Genomic DNA, 17,867 nt, shown 5'->3' with positions numbered 1-17,867 from the left:
TATTTAAGCTTAGTACCAGTGTGGACACAAGAACAAATTAATATAAACTGGTCATCGGGAAGTTTAGACTTGAAATTAGACAAAGGTTTCTAACAGTCAGAGGAGTGAAGTTTTGGAATAGCCTGCCCACGGAAGCAGTGGGGGCAAATGACGTATCTGGCTTTAAGAGTAAACTTGATAAGTTTATGGAGGAGATGGTATGATGGGATAACATGCTTTTGGGAATTAATTGATCTTTAAATATTCATGGTAAATAAGCCCAATGGCCTGTGATGGGAGGTTGGATGGGGTGGGATCTGAGTTACTACAGAGAATTCTTTCCTCGGTATCCGGCTGGTGAATCTTGCCCCCCATATGCTCAGGGTTTAGCTGATCGCCATATTTGGGGTTGGGAAGGAATTTTCCTCCAGGGCAGATTGGAAGAGGCCCTGGGGGTTCATCGTCTTCCTCTGTAGCATGGGGCACAGATCACTTGCTGGAGCATTCTCTGCTCCTTGAAGTCTTTAAACCATGATTTGAGGACTTCAATAAGCTCAGACATAGGTGAGAGGTTTATCGCAGGAGTGGGTGGGTGAGATTCTGTGGCCTGCGTTGTGCAGGAGGTCAGACTAGATGATCATAATGGTCCCTTCTGACCTTAATATCTATGAGTCCATGTAAGCAACTCTAAACACACTTCTTTAGCTAATTGCTGACAGGACAAATTATTTTATTGCAAAAGCATTAAAAGAGAAGGTGGCAAATATAATTGTGATAATCACACTACTACAGGAGCAATATGGTCATAGACATTTAAACAGGGATACTGCAAAAATGGCTGAAGATAGAAACTTTGAAATTTGTTGTCCACAAAGCCTAACATATGCTTGCTTTGAAGAAAATTTGTTTTTTTTTCCACCAAATTCATGACCATTTGGAACTGTCTACTGAGTATATATATAAAGAATATTTCTTTGTCAAATGCAGTGGTTCTTAACCTGGGGTGCACGCACCCCCTGGGGTGCGAGATGTCCTTTCTGGAGGTGCGAGACATACCAGATTTTTTGAGAAGGTAAATCGTCAAAAACACAAATTAAGCACAGGCATGTAAGTACAACTACTTTGTTTCATGAAACCTATGTATTTATTAACATTATACATTTTTAACGATTAATATACAAACAAAAATATATCTAGGTTTAAAGAACTGACCTAGTTCAACTATTTTTGATCAGGGGTGTGAGAACATATTTTGAGAACCAAAGGGGTGCAGGCTGCAGTAAAGGTTAAGAACCACTGGTCCACAGGTATGCAATTAGAGAGGTGCATAGAGCATGTATGTGATTTTGGCTATACAGCACTGCAGTCCGGACTATGGAGTGTGAATTGTAGAGTGCTGTAAAGCATTGCACTCTGCCTGCCCCTTGTAGAGCCTACTGGCAAAAACCGTAAGATACCTCATTCCTGTCAATGGAGTCCCATTTTAGACAAGCTCTAGCTGGGACAGGTAGTTTGCAACATTTTAGAGCACTCTGCAGTTCACAACCCTATAATCCAGACTGCAACGCCATGTAGACCCAGCTTGTGTGTGTATGTGCACTGCAGACAGTTAAGGATGCACATGCTAGAATTTGCAGACTTTCAGGGTGAAATACTGGCCCTTTGAAGTCAATGGTAAATCTCCCATTGACTCAAAATTATTAAACTTCCAATATGGAAAATGGGACAAGCTGGGATCCCTTCCCAGCCCTGAAGAAAGGGAGGGAGGAGAATAATCAGTGTTGAAAAGAGAGACAAATTAGGAGTAAGTTGGCTTAATATCTAGGGGCACTCGACCAGGACTTCTGTTCTAGTTCTGTCAGTATCCTGGGCAATTCATTTAACTTCCGTCATTCCTCCATCCTTTGTCTATCTTGTATATCTAGATTGTAAGCTCTTCAGGTCAGAGACTCTCTTATTATGTGTATGTGCAGTGCTTAGGACAGGGGTGGGCAAACTTTTTGGCCTGAGGGCCGCATCGGGTTTCAGAAATTGTATGGAGGGCTGGTTAGGGGAGGCTGTGCCTCCCCAAACAGCCCGGCGTGGCCCAGCCCCCGACCCATATCCAACCCCCCTGCTTCTTGCCCCCTGACGGCCCCCTGGGGCCCCTGCCACATCCACCCACCCTGCTCCCTGACTGCCCCCCAGCACCCAATCCAACCCTTCCTTTCCTTCCTCACTGCCCCCCCTGGAACCCCTGCCCCATCCAACCACCCCTTCTCCCGAATGCCCCCAGAATCCTTGCCCCCATTCAACAGGGGGGTTCCCTGCCCTCTGACTGCCCCGACCCCTATCCACAGCCCCGACCCCTGACCACCACCCCGAACTCCCCCGCTCCCTGTCCCCTTACCGCGCTGCCTGGAGCACTGGTGGCTGGGGGCGCGGCTGCACCAGGACAGGCAGCCGCGCCGCCCAGCTGGAGCCACCTATGCACCGGGTCAGGCCGGGCTCTGCAGCTGCGCTGTGCCAGGAGCTCGCAGCCCCGCTGCCCAGAGCCTTCTGCAGGTGGCGCAGTGAGCTGAGGCTGCAGGGGAGGGAGAACAGCTGGGGAGGGGACGGGGCCTAGCCTCCCGGGCCAGGAGCTCAGGGGCTGGGCAGAATAGTCCCGTGGGCCAGATGTGACCCATGGGCCATAGTTTGCCCACCTCTGGCTTAGGACAATGGGACCATGATCTCCATTGGGTCCTTTAGACTCAAATGTAATATAAACAATAATAAAATAACAAGACCATTAGGATCACAGTAGCTAAAGATGGAAAAGAATTATTAGATCATTGAATCCTCTAATGGTATCTTGATGCTGAGTTGTGCCGTTTATGTAGTAGGATTGAGTTAGGGTTGATGTGTGATGATGATGAGCTGTGATCAAATGATGCAACTTTCTGACTGGAGCTAGGCTTCAGTGAGAACACTGGATCTGAATCCTCCTCCGCTTTGACGCATCCAACCTGGGAGCCAAAACTTCGCAATTTGAACATATTTCTGTAATGGGCCTAGAACACCAGATCTAAACTTATCCAAACTTTGGACATTTATCCAAATCAAATGTATCTGAATCCTTTGCTAGTCATGATAGACCCACTAACATGCAGTGTATTCTTGTTGCATCACCAGGTTAGACAAAACTAAGAACTACTGGAAAGCTACCCAGAAAACCCTCTGATCTTCCAAGGTTTCCAGTCTGAATTCCAAATCCCAGAGGTCTAGAACTGAATAAGATTTGGATAAAGAGCTGAAGTTTTGGATCCAAATCTGAACAGATCTTTCATCACCAAGTTCAGTTTCAGCAAGTAGAGAGCTTGGAGTCTTTCTTATTATTCCTCGGTTAAGGTCTGCTGTTCTAGTAGCCTGCGACCATGCTAGTAAGATACCTTTCCTGTGTATGCAAGAACTATTCTAGCATCTGCATCAAAGGCATTCACTTGGTAAAATAAGCCTGTTTTCATCTCATGGTCTTTGCCTTATTCTGGCTCTTATAGCATCGCTCACAGCTGGATCCTCTGAAGGTATTTATAATTTTTATTTAAATTATATTACTTGTTTAAAACTGAAATCAGATTAAGATTGGCCATGTGAATTGGCAGGTTATTCAAAACTGAAAATAGTACATAGATGCATGGATTCCAAGGCCAGAAGGCACCACTGTGATCATCTAGTCTGGCCTCCTATATAATACAGGTCATTGGACCTTTAACAAATTCCTAGAGCATAACTTTTAGAAAATATCCAGTCTTGATTTAAAAATTGCCAGTGATGGAGAATCCATCATGACCCTTGGTAAACTGTTCCAAAGGTTAATTACCCTCAGTGTTAAAAAAATTATGCCTGATTTCTAGTCTGAATTTGTCCAGCTTCAAATTCTAGTCATTGTTCTACCTTTCTCTGCTAGACTGAAGAGCCCATTATCAAATATTTGTTCCACCTCTAGGTACTTATAGCCTGTAATCAAGTCACCTCTTAGCCTGTGCTTTGTTAAGTTAAATAGATTGAGCTCCTTGAGTCTATCACTGTAAGGCTTGTTTTCTAATCCTTTAATCATTTTTGGCTTTTCTCTGAACTCTCTCCAATTTTTCAGCCTCCTTCTTGAATTGTGGACAGTGGAACTGAACACTGTATTCTAGCCAAGAATTCACGTGTATCATACAAGTCAGCATAAATAAACTCCTTAATTTTGCAGTAAAGAGGTTTATGAAGAGCACTTACTTGTTATACAACAGTTGTTAACACATTATTGCAAAGTCCTTTCCAAACAGCATATGAAAACAGCTGTTTGGATTACAGAAGATTACAAATGATTCCTTGTCTCTTCAAAGGCTGTTGGTTTTTAGGCAGTGTAAAGGTGGCTGTTTGAAAAATATCTAATGTCTACAGCATGTACACGGGTTACCTTTGGAAGCTGGAGCACAGAGAAATTGTTAATTTGGTCAATATAATAATTTTCTTCCTGATGTTTTGGATGTGAGTTTGAGAACTCAGAAGAAAGAAAAACAGATATTCACCCATCTAGCTTTAATCTTCTAGTATTTGGCAAATCTGCACCTAAAGTTGCCCAGTAACTTAAAAGGTCATTTGATTACAGTTTATTTAACTTTTCTTTTTGTGTATGTACTCAGTGAAATGAGACGAACAGTACAATGTACGTTTACTTGAGTTATACATACATATTGGCAAATAGAAGCAAATGCTGAATTGTTGAAAAGAGCACTGAAAAACCCTTACACTGGAAGGCTGAGGGATCTCCAGGAAATCATAAGAGCGGCCATACTGAGTCAGACCAAAGGTCCATCTAGCCCAGTATCCTGTCTTTCAACAGTGGCCAATGCCAGCTACCCCAGAGGGAATGAACAGAACAGGTAATCATCAAGTGATCCATCCCATCATCCCTTCCCAGCTTCTGGCAAATAACCAAGTATTCATTCTCTCATAGTTGCTTATTTCATTTCTCAAAAAATTTCCACCTTAAGTTTAAAAAAATATTTTATAAACAGTGAAAACTTTAAATGCAGATCTGTAAGGCCTGATTCTCTTCTCATACTGTTGGAATCACAGTGACTAAAATGGAGTTAGGGATGAATCCTGCACGGTGATAAGCACTGTGGCTCTGATAGAATAGTAAATATGGCAGGCGACCAACTTGGCTTAATGGTGAAATCCTAGCGGATCTTAAACATAAAAAAGAAGCTTACAAGAAGTGGAAGGTTGGACATATGACCAGGGAAGAGTATAAAAATATTGCTCGGGCATGTAGGAATGTTATCAGGAGGGCCAAATCGCACCTGGAGCTGCAGCTAGCCAGAGATGTCAGGAGTAACAAGAAGGGTTTCTTCAGGTATGTTGGCAACAAGAAGAAAGCCAAGGAATGTGTGGGCCCCTTACTGAATGAGGGAGGCAACCTAGTGACAGAGGATGTGGAAAAAGCTAATGTACTCAATGCTTTTTTTGCCACTGTTTTCACTAACAAGGTCAGCTCCCAGACTGCTGCGCTGGGCATCACAAAATGCGGAAGAGATGGCCAGCCCTCTGTGGAGATAGAGGCGGTTAGGGACTATTTAGAAAAGCTGGACGTGCACAAGTCCCTGGGGCCGGACGAGTTGCATCCGAGAGTGCTGAAGGAATTGGCGGCTGTGATTGCAGAGCCACTGGCCATTATCTTTGAAAACTCGTGGCGAACCGGGGAAGTCCCGGATGACTGGAAAAAGGCTAATGTAGTGCCAATCTTTAAAAAAGGGAAGAAGGAAGATCCTGGGAACTACAGGCCAGTCAGCCTCACCTCAGTCCCTGGAAAAATCATGGAGCAGGTCCTCAAAGAATCAATCCTGAAGCACTTGCATGAGAGGAAAGTGATCAGGAACAGCCAGCATGGATTCACCAAGGGAAGGTCATGCCTGACTAATCTAATCGCCTTTTATGATGAGATTACTGGTTCTGTGGATGAAGGGAAAGCAGTGGATGTATTGTTTCTTGACTTTAGCAAAGCTTTTGACACGGTCTCCCATAGTATTCTTGTCAGCAAGTTAAGGAAGTATGGGCTGGATGAATGCACTATAAGGTGGGTAGAAAGCTGGCTAAATTGTCGGGCTCAACGGGTAGTGATCAATGGCTCCATGTCTAGTTGGCAGCCGGTATCAAGTGGAGTGCCCCAAGGGTCGGTCCTGGGGCCGGTTTTATTCAATATCTTCATAAATGATCTGGAAGATGGTGTGGATTGCACTCTCAGCAAATTTGCGGATGATACTAAACTGGGAGGAGTGGTAGATACGCTGGAGGGGAGGGATAGGATACAGAAGGACCTAGACCAATTGGAAGATTGGGCCAAAAGGAATCTGATGAGGTTCAATAAGGATAAGTGCAGGGTCCTGCACTTAGGACGGAAGAACCCAATGCACAGCTACAGACTAGGGACCGAATGGCTAGGCAGCAGTTCTGCAGAAAAGGACCTAGGGGTGACAGTGGACGAGAAGCTGGATATGAGTCAGCAGTGTGCCCTTGTTGCCAAGAAGGCCAATGGCATTTTGGGATGTATAAGTAGGGGCATAGCGAGCAGATCGAGGGACGTGATCGTTCCCCTCTATTCGACATTGGTGAGGCCTCATCTGGAGTACTGTGTCCAGTTTTGGGCCCCACACTTCAAGAAGGATGTGGATAAATTGGAGAGAGTCCAGCGAAGGGCAACAAAAATGATTAGGGGACTGGAACACATGAGTTATGAGGAGAGGCTGAGGGAGCTGGGATTGTTTAGCCTGCAGAAGAGAAGAATGAGGGGGAATTTGATAGCTGCTTTCAACTACCTGAAAGGGGGTTCCAAAGAGGATGGCTCTAGACTGTTCTCAATGGTAGCAGATGACAGAACGAGGAGTAATGGTCTCAAGTTGCAGTGGGGGAGGTTTAGATTGGATATTAGGAAAAACTTTTTCACTAAGAGGGTGGTGAAACGCTGGAATGCGTTACCTAGGGAGGTGGTAGAATCTCCTTCCTTAGAGGTTTTTAAGGTCAGGCTTGACAAAGCCCTGGCTGGGATGATTTAACTGGGAATTGGTCCTGCTTTGAGCAGGGGGTTGGACTAGATGACCTTCTGGGGTCCCTTCCAACCCTGATATTCTATGATTCTATGATTCTATGATCCACAAAGCACTTACGTGCTTACTGTTAAGCACAATAATAGTCCCATTGGCTTCAAAGAGACTCTTCCCATGCTAGATGGGGACCAGAGCACTCAGTGACTTGCAGAATCAAACCCTTATTCCTGATTTACACAAGAGTATTTGAGAAGAGAGTCAAGCCCATGACAATTAAATGTCTCTATAGATTAAATACTGCTCGCCTTACTCACACAAATCTCCTAGAGCATTAAGTGGGCAGCATTTGGCCCTGCTCCTGTACTTCAATTTAAAACAGTAATAGCTAGACAAGTCAAGCCAGCTTAATTGCTAGCCTTCACTGTTCCATTGAAATTGATACTATCATTGCCTAATAGTTCCATACCCGAATGCACTGTGCATGTGTATTACTCAGCAGTATGTACAATAATTTCTTATATTCCCCTAGCCATGTCCATTGGCCTGATCCAAAGGCCACTGAAGATGATGGTTAGCTGAGCCACATTGAGTTACGCCAGCTGAGCATCTGGCCCATGTATTCCACTAGAATCATGCACTGGCATTGTTAGAGAAAGAAATGGCTTTAACTCCTATCATGTAATTTCTTTATTTTCAAAGCTGTTCAGCAATAAAATGTTTGTTTATTGTTCTAGGAGCCCTGTTTATGAGTAGAGTGGTGCTTTTAGGGTTTATTTGTACAAATTAAAGCCATTGGTTTATTGCATAATCGGTTGAGATGGCTGACAACGGAAGAAAATGTTCTTAACAAAACCAGGACTCTCAGAAAGAAATAATTTTAATTTTCACCCCAAATTGTATGCCACTCTCCATCCCACTAACTCCACTGTTTTTATAAAGATACTGTTTACACAGATTTAATCAGTGGTGTCACTGGGGCACAGCAAAACCAGCAATGTGACCTACTGAGATTCAGCACCAGATTGCGATTTACAATCAAGGCAGCAAGAGTCACTGAAGTGCATAGCTCCCGCCCCAATTACTAATTAATCAGACCCAGAGAGGTCTCCATAAAAGGCACAGTGCTCAGCTGTGAGTCTATAAATTCAAAAGGCACCTCTCTTTTTAAGTAGGAAAGGTGACCTATGAAGAGATATACATACTGCAGTTAAGAGCCAGTCCCAAAAGAAAACATTCCTGCCAATGCCAAAGTCCCCCCCTTTTATTCTTTTTTAAAATATGATTACAATAAGTCAGACTGCAGTAAATCCCAGCATTGCTATAAAATCAGATGTTGTTTGGTTGAAATCAACTGGCTAATTTGTTTTCCTGAGTTTGGGAATACACACTTCCCCCCCCTCCATTTGCTTGTTTCTGTAGAAAACAAAGTGACAGTGGATTCTCTGTTGCATTTTGTTTTGGCTAGCTGAACGTCTTAGGTCAGGCAGGTTTTTAAGAAGGTTATGATTATTTATGAGTTTATCCTAAATTCTCTATTTTTATAATTAATTCACCTGTAGTGAATGACTTTGCTATAAGCTCAAGAGGAGACCCTACACATTGATTTGAAGGGCGCATTACAATAAACTAAGCTGACCACCTATCTTGCAATCAGATTAGCTAACATGGACCTGTACAGAGCCCATCATCTACAATTAGGCTCTGCACAAGGGAAAGGGTCTGTGTTATAGGATTCAATTACAGGCTCAGGGCCTAAATAAGTAAATTCCTCTTAATTTTTTTATCAGTTCATGCAATGCAGCCCTGTGTGCTGCAGAATGCCAGGATTAACCAAATACTGTTTGCCTTGCATATTTAGTTTCAGTGTTTCCATTGGGATCCTTTGGTGTTACTCAGAATTTGACCCCATGTGCAAAAGAACATTAGAACATAAAACAATTTGGAACACATGTAACAGAAGCTCAACTTTCCATCTGGCAAACAGCCACACCATGTTGGCACAGATGAGAGGGGTCTTAGATGCCAAAATCAGGGATGGGCATTTATTGTAAAGGTCTTGAAAGCTAAAAGCTAGCTTTTCTTCGATTTTCAACCTGTTCCAAAAATATATATAGACAGCCAAATTCAGCATGGGCGTGAGCAGATGCAGCATGACTGGTTTCAGTGGAGCTGCATCCACATATGCCAGAAGTTAACTTAGCCCTGGCTCTCAACATGCCAGAAATGTGACATGTTGCATCCCAGCCTCCCTCCCACACAGACTGCCAAAAAATGTGATGATGTGAAATGGACAAATCAAGCTCTAATCAAGAAACACGGATGAGATTTACTGCAGAATTTTCTCTAGTTGTCCCATATGGTAAGTTCAAATTTAAATGTTCAGAAAATTCCGATTGGTTTTCATTTGGAACAGGATCAAGTCCTTAATTTTTCCTGGCTGCAATAGAGAAGTAGCAAAATAAAATCTGATCCTGCAGCCCTCACTCAAGTAATTGCTTATGTGACCAGCCCCACTGAAATCAGTAGAGCATGTCACATGAGGAAGGGTTGCATAATGTGGCTCTTATTCTTTAACCAGAAGGGAGGTTTGTTTATGGATGGCCCAACAATAAATACACTCTGGGTCAAGTGTGGTTTCTCTGACTCACACAAATGGTGCCAGTTCCTTTAGGGGCCAGCCTGCCATTTCACAGTATCCACAGGAGTGAATGCGGCCTTAACCATAGAAAAATTCTCTGAGAGTAAACTGTGGTCTTGTGACTTTTCTTTATTTCTTTAAAGATCCCAGTGAATGCAACCTTGCTCCTAACTGTCTGCTCCATCCAGAAGAGTCTGTCCACAATCTCCAACTTCCATTCCATGTACTTAGGGCCTGATCCAAGGCCTATTGAACTAATTACAGAGATTTCCATTAGTTCAACAGGCTTTGAATCAAGAGCTTAAAGAAGCCACATACTACAGCATTTTAAAAAAACCAAAATGGTGACAAACCGATAGCCTTACTCATAGATGATGTATTTTTATCCTCATCTTTCTTTATCATCTTAGCTGGATCTTTACTGTATTTTGAAAGATTTATTTTAAAAAGTTCAAATCAAAGGGAATAATTGTATGGTTAATATATATATATTCTTAAAAAGAAAAGGAGTACTTGTGGCACCTTAGAGACTAATTTGAGCATAAGCTTTCGTGATGCATCCGATGAAGTGAGCTGTAGCTCACGAAAGCTTATGCTCAAATAAATTGGTTAGTCTCTAAGGTGCCACAAGTACTCCTTTTCTTTTTGCGAATACAGACTAACACGGCTGGTACTCTGAAACCTGTCATATATTCTTAAGGAAACATCAAAATATGAATTAGATCATTCAGAGTTCTACTTCTTTGGTTGGTCTGTTTGTGTTAAATTCATTATCTTGTTATTTTTATGGTCAGACTGATCCTGTTTTGTGCATATCTTTAAAAGTAGAATCCCATAATTTGTTAATATAAATATAATATATGCCCTGAGAGGAAATCACAATATATCATTGGAAGAGGAAACCACACTGTATCATTAAACGAGGTTATTTTAATATAAACAGCGTATTTCTATTTTGGAACCATTACATATGTATTTTAGGAGGCGATTTATATAGATTTCATTTTTGAGTGCTATAAATAATAGGGTAAGATCAAATTGGTGGTATTTTTCTAGTTACTTTGTCAAATGCATGACTGTTCACATTAAATGGAAGGGTGGGGGGGAGTAAAAACCCTTGCACTCTTCTCATCCCTCAGTAATATCACAGGGAGCAAAGCAGCACATCTGTAAATAAATGCATCATTAGACTCTCGTCAATTTGCAAGCTTCACTTGATGTATGGCTAAAATAATCCCACAAGGATAGCTAAGGAAACATTTTGTTTCCAAGCACACACATCACAGACTAGAGGAAATACTGTTTCAGTGAAGATTTTTGCAGATGTCGGGTATATCTTTTTACAACAGTCCACAATGAAGAACTATTTTAAGTACATTGCTAGGAATATATTCATTAGCTGAGGAGCTCTGGACATATTAAAAGAACATAGTAAAGCAACTAATGATGCACTTGAGCGGTAACAGGTTGTCATTAGAGTAGCATCTGCTCTCATCAGAGTTAATTATTCAGTTGCTTTGTTTTCCAGGTAGGTGTCTGGTAGAATTTAGTAGAATCTTAATTAAAACACATTTTCAAACACCTTGGATGCTCATCTCATCTAAAGAAATCACGACAATTTCCACCATAAACATCAAGCTTCAGTTGAGCCATCAAATGGAAGAAGGAACTCAGGCAATGCAAGTTTAGACATTAACCATTAGAATGCTAATGGAATGCAAATAACTGTAAAATTCTGCTGTGATAAACTAACCTGTGACCTGTTCATATCCCAGTAACCAGTTATGGTACATAGTCAAGTAACAAGAGTGCTAATAATGCATAATTACTTTCACTGTATAGTACTATAGTATTTAAAATCTGAACTGTAAAGGTACAGCATGTGTGTTTGTGCTTAGGAGAACTCATATGTACATGGCTCCACACTAGCGTAAAGACATACTTCTTTGATGAATCCTGCTATCTTATTGGTGTCCTAGAAAATTGTCATGGCAGTTGGTCTGAACTGATTTTGTGTTGTGTTGTTTCACAACTTTTTTCATTCACCACACTCTCTCACGGTCAGCATTGAAGAACTTAGTGTTTTCCTTCAATGCACTTTCTCCTGGAAATTAAAGGAAAAGGGAAGTACGAGACCTTTGGATACAAAAAGAGTAAATTGTTGCGATATTGATGTAGTTATGGGTGATGTGCTGCCAGTATAGTAACAATGGACACCCCATAGACACTTTCTCCCATAGGATGTGGTAAACTCAGTGTGCAAGGGGTGCCTGTGTTTTCTGAGAGGTAGGGAGGGCCTGGGGGGAATCTATTGATAGGTCTTCACTCTTAATTAAAAACTCTCTCATAATTATAACCAATTAGGGAAGCAACCCTCCATCCTAAACAATTTTTGATGAAAATGCTGCTGCACTCTGAAAAGTGACGCTGTAAAGATGGCATCCCAAGATCCCATGTCTGTTGTGTTTCAGTGATTCCATATCAAACAAGCTCAGGTTAACAGTAAAACAATATTTTTTTTTTCTAGTTGCCAGCCTTGCAAACTCATGCTTGGATCTTAAAACTCAGACTGTTTCTGTGGTGTAATTAATGTTATCTTTATCTTTGTGGGGGATTAGGTACTGCATCTTTAAATCTCTAAAGACTCTGCTGCCGGCAGGCAGGCAGGCTTGTTTTATGAACATCAGTGCAGAAAATCATAGGAGAAACACACACACTGTTTTTTCATGGAAAGTTTACTTTTGTTCTGCTGGTCTCTCAATCTAAAATAAGTCATTCTAATAGAAAGTATCTCTTTGCTCTTTTGTGAATGGAAAAATATAACTAACAGAGGACTATTTTTAATGGTTAGGATGATTTTCACAGGATTTCCGAATGGGTCAGGGCAGCAAACCATTTGTGAGGCAGAAATAACAGTTTGGTATTGTCAAGGTATGTCAACACTTGGAACTGGGGGAGCTGATTCCTAGCTGGAGGAGACAAAGCCGCACTAGCTCTCATCAAGCTCATGTGCTAAAAATGCAGGCAGCAGCAAGCGGGGCGAGCTAGCCACCATGAGTTAGGGTGACTAGGTAGCAAGTCTGAAAAATCAGAATGGGAGTGGAGGATGATAGGTGCCTATATAAGACAAAGCCTTGAATATTGGGACTATCCCTATAAAGTCAAGACATCTGATCACGCTTGGCTGAGTACAAACCTGTTCTGACCCCTCAGGGGCCTGCCACATCTGTCCTAGGAAAAGAGCAGTATAAAGGTCCTCCAAGCAAGCTAGCGTGGCTGTAGGGGAAACAGCCAGTGAGGGAGGCAACAGAGAGCAGCCAATCAGGGCCCAGCAGGCCCATCTAAAAGGAGCTGCCGGACCAACATGAGTTCAGTCTGCTAGCAGGCTCAGGGGAGTAAGAGGTGCTTGTGGTTGGCTGTAGGCGCAAAAGGGCTAGGTCAGGTAGTTACTGGCAGGACCTGGGGCAGTGAGAGAATAGTTTCTGGCTGGCTGCTGGGACTCAATTAAGAAAGGGTATGGGGAAGTGGTCCAGAGTAGCAATTACTAAAGGGATGCAGCATGAGGCTGCTATACTTAAAGGGTCCCTGGGCTGGGGCCTGGAGCAGTAGGTGGGTCTGTGTCCCCCCACCAGCCACAGGGGGAAAGTGGCTATGCCCTAAGGAAGGGAATTAGAACTATAACACCTGCATGGGGACTGATTCAGCTGGGAGTTGTGGTCAGAAAACTGAGCCCAAGAGGGGTGTCTCAGCAGAAAAGGTAGGGTCACTCAGGACTCTAGTAGAGGCAAGGAGTCCCCAGCCAAGAAGCTCTTGGGGCGCTGCTCAATACCAGAGTAGGAGACTTGCAACCTAGCTAGACCAAGTGAGGGTACTGCGATGGGCCCTGCAGGACTGGTTAAAGACTGAGCCCAGGGAGGGCTGCAGAGAAGGACACACCAACCGAAGGTACCCAATGGCCCTGTTGGACTGTTTTAGAAGACTGGGCCCAGGGAAAGGGGCTGAAATATGTTGGGGATATTTTGGATTCTGTACCCTGGAAAGAATTGGTTTATTTCATACGTGGGCGGAGTGTTACTTGAATGGAGGGCTGAGTCACTGAAGACCCGCCTGACAAGTACAGCAGCTGACATGGTGAGCTAGGAGTGAAGAAAATTGAGAAGAAACTACAGGGGCACACATGCTTGACCAGGAGGTGCTCACAGGTGGTGAGTGCACCCCATTACATTTTGCCATGGTTACTTACAAAGATAGTAGGATAGTTGCAGGAGATCAGGCTAGCTGTTATTTAGCATGATCGCTCTCCTAGGGCTAGCATGAGTATGTTACCTCCAGCTCCAACTGTGAACATCCCCTCAGAGTGTTTCAGTGAAGGAAATACCCATTCCCATTTCATTTTGGCTCCCACACTGGGGAAAAGCCTGTACATTTTCCTGTACTGTGGAAAATGTACAAATACAGAGAGATTTGCTTTCATTTGTGTTCTGCTGAACTTGAATTCTGCTGTGTGTGTATTCAATGCTATTTATTAGCGTAGATCGTTTCAGTGCATACAATATGATGTGTATACTGTGTTTTGGGGAGGGTGTATGTACACACCCAAGCAAACACCCATGTATACACAGATTGAGGTTATATCCATGTGATAAATTAGTCATAAGTGGCATATTTCATGCATCTTTGACAACCTCACCCACCCTCTACCTGACAATCCAGCTCCTTCCAACTAATATTCCATAATTCAGAGTAGCTTCAAACAAAGGAAATTTAGACTAGAAATTAGACAAAGGTTTCTAACCATCAGAGGAGTGAAGTTTTGGAATAGCCTTCCAAGGGAAGTAGTGGGGGCAAAAGATCTGGCTTTAAGATTAAACTTGATAAGTTTATGGAGGAGATGGTATGATGGGATAAAATGGTTTTGGTAATTAAATATTCATGGTAAATGGGCCCAATGGCCTGTGATGGGATACTAGATTGGGTGGGATCTGAGTTACCCAGGAAAGAATTTTCTGTAGTATCTGGTTGATGAATCTTGCCCATATGCTCAGGGTTTAGCTGATCGCCATATTTGGGGTCGGGAAGGAATTTTCCTCCAGGGCAGATTGGAAGAGGCCCTGGAGGTTTTTCGCCTTCCTCTGTAGCATGGGGCACGGGTCACTTGCTGGAGGATTCTCTGCTCCTTGAAGTCTTTAAACTATGATTTGAGGACTTCAATAGCAGATATAGGTGTGAGGTTTTTTGCAGGAGTGGTGGGTGAAATTCTGTGGCCTGTGTTGTGCAGGAGGTCAGACTAGATGATCATAATGGTCCCTTCTGACCTAAATATCTATGAAATGTTGTCCAGTTCCCTGAACTATGGAATTGTCTCCAAATCACCAGACTCTTTCCCCACCCCAGAAACTGCATTGCTTTAAGCTGCTGGTTTTTAGCCCTTATCCCTGGTAGCCTACAAGATATTGGAATTTACATCCACAACATTCTGATGGATAGAAAAACTATTGCAGGTAATTTTTAGACATTATAAAAATTAATACATTTTCTTCCAAGGCCTGACCAGCTGGACTCATTGTTTTAAGGTAACCTGGGTTTTACAGTTGAAAAATAGATTAAATATACCACTAAAAAATAAACTGCTTTAAAACATAACTAAACATTCTTTAGAAATGTTCTGAAAATGTTGTTGAGGCACAATACGTCATGGCACAGAGTGGTGTAAGTCTTTCTTAGCACATATTTGGAATGACCTGCATAACTCACATGTGGTTTCATCATTCATGAGGTAACGCAGTCATCCCAAACTCACACCATTAGAACCTTTAAACAACACCGTCACGTATTCTTTCTTTCTCTCTTGCTGACTAACATATGATAGATGGATAAAGTTGGGGGATGATGATTATATCAGCTGAGGATCTTGCTCACCGTGTTTGATATAAGGAAAATATGTATATTTCCAGTTTGCTATGTGATACAGATAGAAAAATAAAACATTGTATGCTGCAAGGAGATCAGACATGGTCAAATAGTCATTGAACAGTCTACAATATATGCGTATATACTCATATATAGTGGATTTTGTGTGCATGTATGTACAGTTAAGTGCAAAACTCTGTTCAGCTGTAACTATGGAGTCACAACCAATGACTTGAGAATAAGATGATAGCTGCCAATGCCATCCTGGCTGATACACTGGGAATTGAGTCAAGGACCTGCTGATCCAAAAGAATGAGTTGCTGTAGCTTGAGCTAAATAGCCAATCTCTGTATTTAGGAGCTGTAATACCCCTTTGTGGGTCCAGCAAAGAGGTGAGCCTGTAATATATGCAATGACCAATGGATTACATGCTACCATATATGTAAAACCCACAGCCATTTGAATACTGGATGAGCCCTCACTTAGCTGATGTCGATACACCAGGGAATAAAATGGGTACCTCCAGATCCAAAAGCACAACTCTCTATGGCTTCAGCTAAAGAGCCTGTCTCTTTAGCTAGAAGCTATAATAAAGTCACATCCTCTGTGAATCAGGCCAAGGTAGTTAAGTCCAGAGCTGATTGTGAAGAGTTATAGATGGATCTCTCAAAACTGGGTGACTGGGCAAGAAAATGGCAGATGAAATTCAATGTTGATAAATGCAAAGTAATAATACACATTGGGAAAACCTAATCTCAACTATACATACAAAATGATGGGGTCTAAATTAGCCATTATTACTCAAGAAAGAGATCTTGAAGTCACTGTGGATAGCTGAGCAGATGTTTTCTTAGAATGTGCAGCAGCAGTCAAAAAAGCTAACCATATTAAGAACCATTAGAAAGGGACCGATAATAAGACAGAAAATATCATAATGCTACTATATAAATCCATGGTTTACCCACACATTGAATACTATGTGCAGTTCTAGTTACCCCATCTCAATATTAGAATAGAGAAGGGCAACAAAAACTATTAGGGATATGGAACAGCTTCCATATGAGGAAAGTTTAAAGAAGACTGTGGCTGTTCAGCTTGGAAAAGAGATGACAAAGAGGGGATATGATAGGTGTATCATGAATGGCGTGGAGTAAATAAATAAGGAAGTCTTTTATGTATGCCTTCACATAGCACATGAATCAGGATCACCCAATGAAATTAATAGACAGAAGATTGAAAACAAACAAGGAAATACTACTTCACACAATGCACAGGCAACCTGTGGAACTTGTTGCCAGGGGATGTTGTGAGGCCAAAAGCATAACTGGATTCAGAGTAAATTTAGATAAGTTCATGGAGGATATATATCAATGGTTATTAGCCAAGAGGGTCAAGGACACAACCTCTACTACTAGAACCTGGGACTGGATGACAGAGGATGAATCACTTGATTGTCTTGTTGTGTTCACTCCCTCTGAAGCATCTAGCACCGTTACATGTCAGAAGACAAGATACTGGACTAGATGGACCATTGGTCTGACCCAGTATGGCCATTCCTTCTTTCTTTAAGAAGGAATGCATAACACACATTAACCAGTGGGTTACAATATCATACTCTGCTCCTATGACATGAACTGTTCAATATAGGACATAATCCGGTATAAGCAGCATCACCAGTATAAAAGGTGCCACGAGCTGAAGTTTTCACATGTTGTATATATGAATACAAACATGTACAGTATGGGCCTGAACTATTCCCACCACAGTCCATGGCAAAACTCATTGTGTCAAATTCTCTGCTGCCATGATTTCAATGGCAATATGCTAGCAGAGAATTTGGCTCACGGACCTTACTGGGAGCAGGCCCAGGCCCATAGCGTATATGCTTACGTCATAGAGTTTGAAATGTACCTTAACATTCTTCTGTGGCTGTTTGAAGTGGCATGTGTAGTCCTAGAGAAAGCTGCATTTCCTCTAAGCACAAGGTGGGTCAGAAGGTACAGCCTAAGAGAAGGAATGGAACTAGAGGGATGGAACATGATGACCAACAAAGGTGTGTGTGAAAGCTTCTGAATACCAACTTGGGTGGGTTTTATTCCTCAAGTCACTGAATGCAATGATCTTCCCTTTTGTCGCTCACTCTGGTCGAGGTCACTACAGCAAAAGAAAACAATGGATCCTTTGTCCAGAGATGTATGACTCCTCCACCCGAAACAATAAGTACAACATAATCGTATTAATTCTGCTCTGAAAAGTGACGCCATAAAATGGCACAGTGGGGCTCC

This window comes from Lepidochelys kempii, chromosome 11 (genome assembly GCF_965140265.1).
Source record: "Lepidochelys kempii isolate rLepKem1 chromosome 11, rLepKem1.hap2, whole genome shotgun sequence".
Lineage (NCBI taxonomy): Eukaryota > Metazoa > Chordata > Testudines > Cheloniidae > Lepidochelys > Lepidochelys kempii.
Note: the sequence above shows the minus strand (reverse complement) of the source record.